Source organism: Trachypithecus francoisi, unplaced genomic scaffold, assembly GCF_009764315.1.
Source record: "Trachypithecus francoisi isolate TF-2019V2 unplaced genomic scaffold, Tfra_2.0 Lachesis_group6, whole genome shotgun sequence".
Classification (NCBI taxonomy): domain Eukaryota; kingdom Metazoa; phylum Chordata; class Mammalia; order Primates; family Cercopithecidae; genus Trachypithecus; species Trachypithecus francoisi.
The window spans coordinates 117,460,845-117,470,939 of record NW_022681471.1 but is presented as its reverse complement, the minus strand read 5'-3'; the positions used below and the strand labels follow the sequence as shown (position 1 = coordinate 117,470,939).

At 47.0% G+C, this 10,095-nt stretch overlaps 1 pseudogene; it reads right to left on the bottom strand.

Annotated features, from left to right (window-relative positions):
- Positions 1-466: 466 nt before the first annotated feature.
- Positions 467-2,132, bottom strand: LOC117077828 (annotated as a pseudogene).
- Positions 2,133-10,095: the final 7,963 nt, after the last annotated feature.

The following is a 10,095-nucleotide window of genomic DNA, read 5'->3' as shown; positions in this document are numbered from 1 at the left end:
ATAAATAATTAAAAAATTAAGGAAACAAAGACCCTGAAAACTCTTTTCCTCTTCCAAGTTAGTGACCTCATGGATTTTGTTGCCCAGCTTCTGGAAAATGGTGTGGTGATGCTTCTAGAAAACAGGAGGTTGGCAACGAACAGAAACGGCTCTCCTCAAGCTCCAGCGAATCTACCCTACCAGCCTGGTGGGTCCTGTGGAGGAAGAAGAATTTGGTCCTACAGAGGGCTCTGGCTTCTGACAAGGGAGATTCCTGCTGCCAGGACAAGCCCTGGACACAGAACATATCGACTTGAAAATATTCTCCTGTAATATCTCTGACCCAAATTTTAGCATCGTTTTTTCCATTTCACTTTTTAGGATTGAACCAGTTTCCAGAGGCAAGTGGCATATAGCTTACACTTGGTGCCATCCTTAATTTCTTCATTCATGAACTCGGCTTAAAATATTAAACTTCCCATTCTTTTTAAAAATACATTTTGCCCTCAGTCCCCATGGCCACTGACAAAGACTTTTGTTTCCCAGTGGATAAGAGAGACACCTTCCTTGTCTTGCTTATGGTCTGGATGAGGAGCATGTGGCCACCCACACCCTTGGGCACACAATCGCCCAGTGGCTGCTTCACCTGCAGCTCCTTCCTCCCTGCATCTGTTGAATCTTTGGCTTTGTCATTGCAATGCACAGTACACCCAGTCAGGCAGTCCTGGAACTTCTCCAGCTAGCTGGTCCCCAAGGCCTGGGCTTGAGCCAGAGGCACATGGCAGCACTCAATGCACTGGTGCACCTGCCTCATGTGCACAACCGCTGGTGCTGCACCAGAACATGAGGCCCTGCAGTTTCTGGATGGCCTGTCTCTCCAGACTCTTCACGATGGAGTCCACCTCCTGCACCTGCAGCTGCTGCAACTCCACTATGACAAGTCTGCACTGCCCCCCTATTTCTTACTATCTTCCTGTGTTCCATGCCCACACATGATCTGCCTCTGCCTATCTCCTATCTTCCTGAGATCTCTACTGACACATGACCTGGGTATGCTCATCTCTTTCTTTATTTCTGTGTTCCAAATCCCACATGTTCTGTAATTGTCCTTCAGTTATTCACTTTCAGTGATCCATACCCACACATGATCTGCTCTACCCATCTCTTACTGCCTTCCTCACATTCATACCACACATGATCTAGGTCTGCTAATCTCTTTCTGTCTGTCTGTGTTCCATATCCACACATATTCTGCCATTTCCTATCATCAATTACTTGATTCCTGTGCTCCATACCCACACATGATCTGACTCTGCCTGTCTCCTGTCTTTCTGAGCCTCACACCCACACATGACCTGGTTCTGCCCATTTACCTGGGCCTTCCTGAGCCTCACACCCACTCATGATCTGTATCTTACCTCTTCCTGTCTTCCTGAGCATCACACACACACATGCTCTGCCTCTGATCACCTCTGTCTGTTTTCTATGCCTCCCACACACACGTGATCCGTTATTTCCTATCAGTTAATACTTTCCTGTGTTCCATACCCATACATGTTCTGGCTCTGCCCATGATTTCCTGTCTTCATGAGATCCCTACCCACACATGATCTGGCTCTGCACATCGCATTCATTCTCCCTGAGGTCCATACTCACACACGATGGGACACTTTTACTGTCTTCCTGACATTCATACCAGGACATGACCTGCCTCTTTCCATTGCTTACTGACTTCCTCATATTCATACCCACACATTACATGATTCTGCCCATCTCCCACTGTCTCCCTGAAATTCACACCCAAACATGATCTGCCTCTGCCCATCTCTTACCTTCTTTCTGACATTCATAGGCACACACGATGTTTTGCCCATCTCTTCCTATCTTACTGACACTCATACTCACACATGATCTGCCTCTGCCCATCTCTTACTGTCTTCATGTCACTCATACCCACACATGATCTGCCTCTGCCCATCTCTTGCTGGCATCCTCACATTGATACTCAACATACCTGTCTCTGCTCATCTCTTTCTTCCTGACATTTATACACACACACGATCTGCCTCTGCCCATCTCTTACTGTGTTCATGACATTCATACTTGCACATGATCAACTTCTGCCCATCTCTTCTTGTCTTCCTGACATACATCCTCGCATATGATCTGCCTTTCCCCATCTTTTACTGTCTGCTTGACATTCCTCCCCACACATGATCTGCCTCTATCTTTACTGTCTTTCTGACATTCATACTCACACATGATCTGACTCTGCTCATCTCTTACTGTCTTCCTGAAATTCATACCCACAGATGCTCTGCCTCTGTTTATTTCTGACTGTCTTTCTGACATTCATATTTACAAATAATCTGCATTTTCCAGGCTCTTACTATATTCCTAAACATTCATACCCACACACGATCTGCCCCTGCCCATGTTTTACTGTCTTCTTGATAGTCATACCCATACATGATCTTCCTCTGCCCATTTCTTGTTGTCTTTTTGACATTTATACACACACATGATATGACTCTGCACATTTTTTTGTCTTCCTGAGACTCATTTCCACACAGGATCTGGCTATGTTCATAAGTTTCAGACATACTGTGTCATATGCACACATAATCTCTCCCTACCCATTTTTTTCAGTTTTCCTGTCATCCATACCCATCTATTACTTTGCTATCTCCATCTTTTTCATACTTTCTCTGTTCCATTCTCCGATATGATTTTTCACTTGTCTTCACTTTCTGTCTTCCTGTGATCCATTCCCACAAAAGATCTGGTTCTTCCCTACACATTCTGTCTTCCTGAAATGCACACCCACTTATTGTCTGGCGCTGCTGATTTCCTACTGTCTTCCTAAGATTCCTACCTACACAAGAAGGAGCTATGCCCATTCCATTCTCATTTGTTTCTTTCATATTCACACGTGATCTGCCTTTGCCCATCTCTTATGTCTTCCTGACATTCATAACACACATTATCTGCCTCTGACCATCTCTGTCATCTTGACATTCATACTCACACTTTATCTGCCTCTGTTCACCTCTTACTGTTATCCTGACATTCATATCACACATAACGTGCTAGGCGTATCTTTTACTGTCTTCCTGAGACTCATGCCACACCTGATCTACCTCTTCTTATCTCTTACTGTCCTGATGTTCATAGCCACACATTATCTGCCTCTGCCCATCTACACCTGATCTACCTCTGCTTATCTCTTACTGTCCTGACGTTCATAGCCACACATTATCTGCCTCTGCCCATCTCTTACTGCCCTTCTGACATTCATTCCTACACGTGACCTGCCTCTGCCCATCTCTATTTTCCTGACATTCACAGTCACACATGATATGTCTCGTCCTACTCTTACCGTCATCCTGACTTTCATACCAAACGTGATCTGCCTCTCCACTTCTTACTATCTTCCTGACATTCACGCCACACGTGACATGCTACGCTTATCTTTTACTGTCATCCTGACATTCATACCACACCTGATCTGCCTCTGCCCATCTCTTACTGTCTTCTTGACATTCACACCCACACATGATCTACCTCTGCCAATCCCTTACTGTATAATTGACATTCATAACCACACATGGTCTGCTCTGTCCATCACTTACTTGCTCCCTGACATTGATACCACATTGATCTGCCTCTGCCCATCTGTTACTGTCATTCACACCACACTGTCATGAATGTCATACTGCGACATTCATACCACACATGACCTACCTCTCCCACCTCTAGCCAGTTTTGTGAGATTCATAGTAACACATGATCTGTCTCTGTCCATGCCTTACTGTCTTCTTGACATTTACCCGCAGACACAATCTGCCTTGGTCCATCTCTTATTGTTTTTGTGACATACCCACATATGATTTTCCTCTGCCCTCTCTTACTGTCTTCCTGACATTCATACCCACACAGGATCTACCTCTGCCCCTATCTTATTGTCTTCCTGACATAAATACCCACACATGATCTCCTCTGCCCATCACTTACTTGCTTCCTGACTTTGATGCCCACACATGATGTGCCTCTTCCCATCTCTTACTGTTGTCCTCACATTCATAAGCAAGCACGATTTGCCTCTGCCCATCTTTTATTGTTGTCCTGACATTCGTACCACATATGACCTTTTTGCACATATCTTACTGTCTTCCAGACATTCACACCACACATGATCTGCTTCTGCCCATTTCTCCCTGTCTTCCTGACATTCATACCCACAAACGATCTGCTCTGCCCATCTCTTACTGCCTTCCTGACATTCACCCCCCACATAATCTGTCTCTGCCCATCTCTTACATCTTTTTGACATTCATACACACATATGATCTGCCTTTGTCAACCTTTATGGTCTTCCTGGCATTCATAACCACACATCATCTGCCTCTACCCATCTCTTACTGTCTTCTCAACTTTCATACTCACACGTGTTCTGCCTCTGTCTCTTACTGTTTCTGTGACATTCATACCACACATGATCTGCCACTGCCCATCTGTTGCTGTCTTCCTGACATATAGACCCACACATGATCTGCTCTTCCCATCACTTCCTTCCTTCCTGGCATTCATACCACACATGATCTGCCTCAGCCCATCTTTTACTGTCCTCTTCATGCCACACAGAATCTGCCTCTACCCTCTCTTACTGACTTCCTGACATTGATATGACAAATAATCTACCCCTGCTCATCTTCACTGTCTTCCTGGCATTCACACCCAAAGATGATTTGCCACTCTCCATGTCTTACTGTTTTCCTGAGATTCATACCCACTCATGATCTGCTCTGCCCATTGCTTCCTGTCTTCATATCATACATTATCTGCCTGTGCCCACCTCTTATTGTCTTCCTGACTTTCATACCCACACATAATCTGCCTCTGCCCATCTCTTACTGTCTTCCTGACACTCAAACCACACATGATCTGCCTGTACTCATCTGCCACTGTCTTTTTGACACTAATACTCACACATGATCTGCCTCTGCCCATGTTTTATTGTCTTCCTGACATTCATAACCACACAAGATCTGCCCTGGCCCATTGCTTGCCGTCTTCCTGAAATTCATATCACACATGGTCTGCCTGTGGCTGTGTCTTACTTTCTTTCTGACATTCATGCTACATATGACATGCTCCTGCCCTTCCTTCCTAACATTGACACCATACACGATCTGCCCTATCTTCCTGTCTTTTTTTACATTCATACACACATGAGCTGCTCTGCCCATCTCTTAGTCTCTTTCTAACTTTCATACCACACATAATCTGCCTCTGCCCATGTCTTATTCTCTTCCTGACATTCATATGCCCACATGATGTTTTGCCCATCTCTTCCTGACATCCATACCACACATGATCTGCCTCTGTCCATCTCTCTCTGGCTTTCTGACATTCATACCACACATGACCTGTATCTTACCATCCCTTGCTGTCCTCCTGACACTCATACACACACATAATCTGCTTCTGCCTAGTTCTTATGGTCTTTCTGACATTCATAAATATACATGATCTGCCTTTGCAAATTCTTTACTATCTTCCTGACATTCATAACTACACATGATCTGTCTCTGTCCATTTATTACTGTCTTTCTGACACTCATACCCACACATGATCTGCTGTGCTCATCTCTTCCTGTCTTCCTGTCATTGATACCACACATTATCTGCCTCTACCTATCTCTTACTTTCTTCCTGACATTCATACCCACACATGATCTGTCTCTGGCCATCTCTTACTGTTTTTGTGTCATTCATACCCACACATGATCTGTCTCTGCCCATCTCTATTTTCATGACATTCAGACCACATATGGTATGCCACTGCCCATCTCTTACTGTCTTCCTGACATTCAGACCACACATAATCTGCATTTATCTGTCTTCCTGACATATATACTCACATATGATCTTCTCTGCCCACCACTTCTTTCCTTCCTAACATTGACACCACACACGATCTGCGTTTGCCCATCTCTTACTGTCTTCCTGACATTCATACCCACACATGATCTGCTCTACCCATCTCTTCCTGTCTTGCTGACATTGATACCACACATGATCTGCCTCTACCCATCTCTTACTGTCTTCCTGACATATATACTCACATATGATCTGCTCTGCCCATCACTTCCTTTCTCACATTGATACCACACATGATCTGCCTCTACCCATCACTTACTGCTTCCTGACTTGCATACCACACATGATCTGCCTCCACCCATCTCTTACTGTCTTCTTGACATACATACTCACATATGATCTGCTCTTCCCATCACTTACTGTCTTTCTGACATTGACACGCACACATGATCTGCCTCTGCCCTTCACTTACTCTCTTATTTTCATTCATACCCACCCGTAATCTGCATTTTTCCATATCTTACTCTCTTCCTGATACTCATAACAGCACATTATCTGCTCTGCTCACCTCTTACTGCCTTCCTTACATTCATCCCCACACATGCTTTGCCTCTACACATCTATTACTGCCTTTCTGACATTCATAGCAACACATGCTTTGAGGCTGTTCTTCTCTTACTGCCTTCCTGATATTCATGCTCACACATGATCTGCATCTCTCCATCTTATACTGTCTTCTTGACATTCATACGTACACATGGTGGGCCTCTATTCATCTTTTGCTGTCTTCCTGCCATTCATACTTACACATGATCATACTCTACCCATCTCTTCCTGCCTTCTTGACATATATCTCCGCAGATGATTTGCCTTTGCCCATTTTTTACTGTCTTCCTGACATTCATCCTTATACATGATATCCCTCTTTTCATTCTTTGCTGTCTGCCTGACATTCATACCCACACATGGTCTGCCTCTGTCCATCTCCTATGGACTTCCTGACATTCATAGCCAGACATGTTTTGACTCTGTTCATTTCTTACTGCATTCTTGACATTCATACCCACACATGAGCTGCCTTCTCCCATCTCTTACTGCCTACCTGACATTCATACTCACACTTGATCTACCTCTTCCCATCTCTTTCTGTCTTCCTGACATTCATACTCACATATGATCTCCATCTCCTCATCTCTTACTGTGTTCCTAACATTTATGCCCACACATGATCTTTGTCTGTCCGTGTCTTACTGACTTCTTGAAATTCCTACCCACACATATTTTTACTCTGTCCATCTCTTACTGTCTTCCTGACATTCATACCACACATAATCTGTTTCTGACTATCTCTTACTGTCTTCCTGATCTTCATACCCACACATGATTTGCTTCTTCCTGTCCTATTGTCTTCCTGACATTCATACTCACACATGATCTGCCTCTGCCCATGTCTTACAGTCTTTCTGACACTCACACCAACACATGATGTGGCTCTGACCATCTCTTCCTGTCTTCCTGCCATTGGTACTCACACAGGATCTGCCCCTGCCCATCTCTTCTGTCTTTCTGTGCTCCATCCCCACACCTCTTCTGCTCCTGTCCATGTCTTTCTGTTTTAGTAGGGTCCATACCTACCCGTGATGTGTTTCCTTCCCTTCTCTCATTGTCTTATTTGATTCTGACCCTTACTGAATATTAGACCCATCCTTCTCCTCTCGGCCACCCTTGTGAAGCTGCCCTGGCCATTTCTTGGATGCTTCGGCATGTCCAGCTTCCTCCTGAATTCAGGCCCCGCCCTTGCAGTGGCTCTTCCTGGGTTCCTCTGCTCCCAGGTGTTGGGGCTTCTTCCTCTTTGGACCATTCACGTCTCAGTTCTAATGTGGCCTCTCAGAGAAGTCTTCTGTGACTGTCCCTCTTGGCACGTCCTCCCTTCCTTGTCATCTCCTTTTACTTTCTTCACAGTGCTCCACGCCTCCGGAAAGTATTTTGTTCATTTCTGTTTTCCCTCCCCTTGCTGACCAGAAGGTCAAGGTCAAGGCCTGGTGTGTGCGGCTGCCGGCTCTGTCCCCGCCTCACAATTGTGCTTGGCACCCTGGAGGTGATCAGTGAGGATGTGTTCAATGAAGAAGTGAATTCCAGGAGTCAAGACACAGCTCAGCAGGAGTGGCCACGCACGCTGAAATCCAGGGGACCCCAAGGCAGAGGAAAGCTGGGAGGAGCCAGAGGATTTGGACAGCAGAAAGCCAGCAGTCAGCTATGGCTAACTGCGCTTGCAGGACCCAGGAGGCGGAAGGTGGTGGAAGGAGGGAGGGCTGGGGGGTGGATTCAGGGAGGAAAAGAAACGCGAGAATTTGAGTGGCCGGAGAAGAAAACACTCGGGCAGCAAGCGTGTGAGGCACGCCTTGGGCCAGGGGCTTGGCCCTCCTTCGGGGAGGGCTGGTCCTGCAGTCGTGTTGTCGTCGTGGGAGGGAGCTGGGGCTCCTGGCCTATAGACAGGGCTTGACTTCAGTCTCCAGGAGCCGCTGTCTACACGTAAGACAGGCGCGAAGAGCTCAGGTTGGAAGGGGGGTGTTTAGAGGACACCGTGCCCTGAGGCAGGTTGAGAGGAAGAGGACTGCTCAGGTGGGATTCATAGGTGAGGACCACGGGCTCAGGGAAAGGGCTGGGGAGCTTGATCTCCTGGTGCAGCAGAGGGGCTGGAGAGAGCAGTGAAAATGGAGACCATCAGAGACAGCCCTTGGGCCACGGGGCCGGGGTCCAACCGCAGTTGGCGTCATTCCGCAGGGGGAGGAGTCGTGGAGCCTGGAGGGGAGGTACGGAGGCTTCTCAAGCCATCCTCGGGGGGTGCCAGGGTCACGGGGCCACAGAGAGCAGGGGCCCAGCACTGGAATCCAGGGAGGCGCGAGTCCAGGACAGGGTGCCCCTTGGGTGAAGGCAGCACACGGACTCCTGTACCAACACGTGCGCGGGTCACCAAACCCACACCAAGTCAGAAATTCCAGTGCACGCAGACGTTCTACCAGTTCCTGCTGAGGGTCTGCGGAGGGCCTATGGGGGCCGCCTGTTCTCAGGCCGGCTCCTGCTGGCTTGGCCCTATCCAAGGAGGCCCCTCCATGGCGCTTTCCTTGCCTCTCCTTCGGGGCCCCTTCTCCGTCCAAGAGCCTCAGAGCCTTTCAGAAAGGGATTGGAGAGGGAAAGACCTGCCCAAGGCGCTCAGGGCTGGGCCCCCCTCCTCTGTCACCTCTGCCTCTGTGGTTTTGTCACAGGGCTCAGGCAATCCGAGTCTGTTTTCTCCTTGGTCCAATGAGGATCACCCCTCCCCCAAGGGTTGTGACAGTTCAGAGAGATCAAGAAAGGAAAGCATCTTGTCCCAAAGGGTGCCCACCCTGTCGCTGCCTGCCTTCTTGCCTTTCCCACCCCCAGGCCCCGCTGCTTCATTTTCTACAGCCTGGCCGCAGCTCACCCCACCACACACAGTGGAACTGCAGCCCCAGGAAGCCTTACTATTGAGGAAGACTTTAAATTCCTTCTTCAAATTATTTTGAGCTTGGGTGTTGGAGTCACTAGCTATGGGTTCTGGGTGTCTGTTTCTCTATCTATAAAGGGAGGCTGGGAGGATCCCATACATTGGTATGGACTATGTTCACATAGTGTCCTGGGTTGCAGTATCACTTTTTACTGACTGTAAAGGCAGCTGAATTATTGGACTCTTTCTCCATTTTGCTCACTCCATTCCGGGGGAAATGGATGGGATTTTTTCTGGTCAGTAAATTTGGGAAGAGTAGATTAGGCACTAATCTGTCCAGGTCCATCTTCTGCTTCTGGGGTTTCTGGGTGGGTGAGCCTGGCTAATACTGGAATCCTCTTGCAGACCTCTTGCACTCTCATGTTCAACTGCATCCTCTAGTAGGAGAAAGATGATATTTTAGCCTCCATCTTTACTGTTTTATTTCTCAACTTTTCAGAACCTGTGGGCAAAGAAAAGAGGGATGATATTTATTGGAGCCCCCTTGGAAAGTAGGTGTCTAATCTCTCTCTCTCTCTCTCATGCAGTCAGTCATCAGATTCTGTTGCCTCCGTCTCCAAAACACAGCTCATTCTGCTCATTCTGTCCATCCCTTTTGTCTTCATCTCTTGCTGCGTCATTTTACAGACATTAGCTACCCACATTTACAGTCAATAATGACTGTCTTCTCCCAGTTGTTATGCACCATGAATCTAAAATAACTTTTA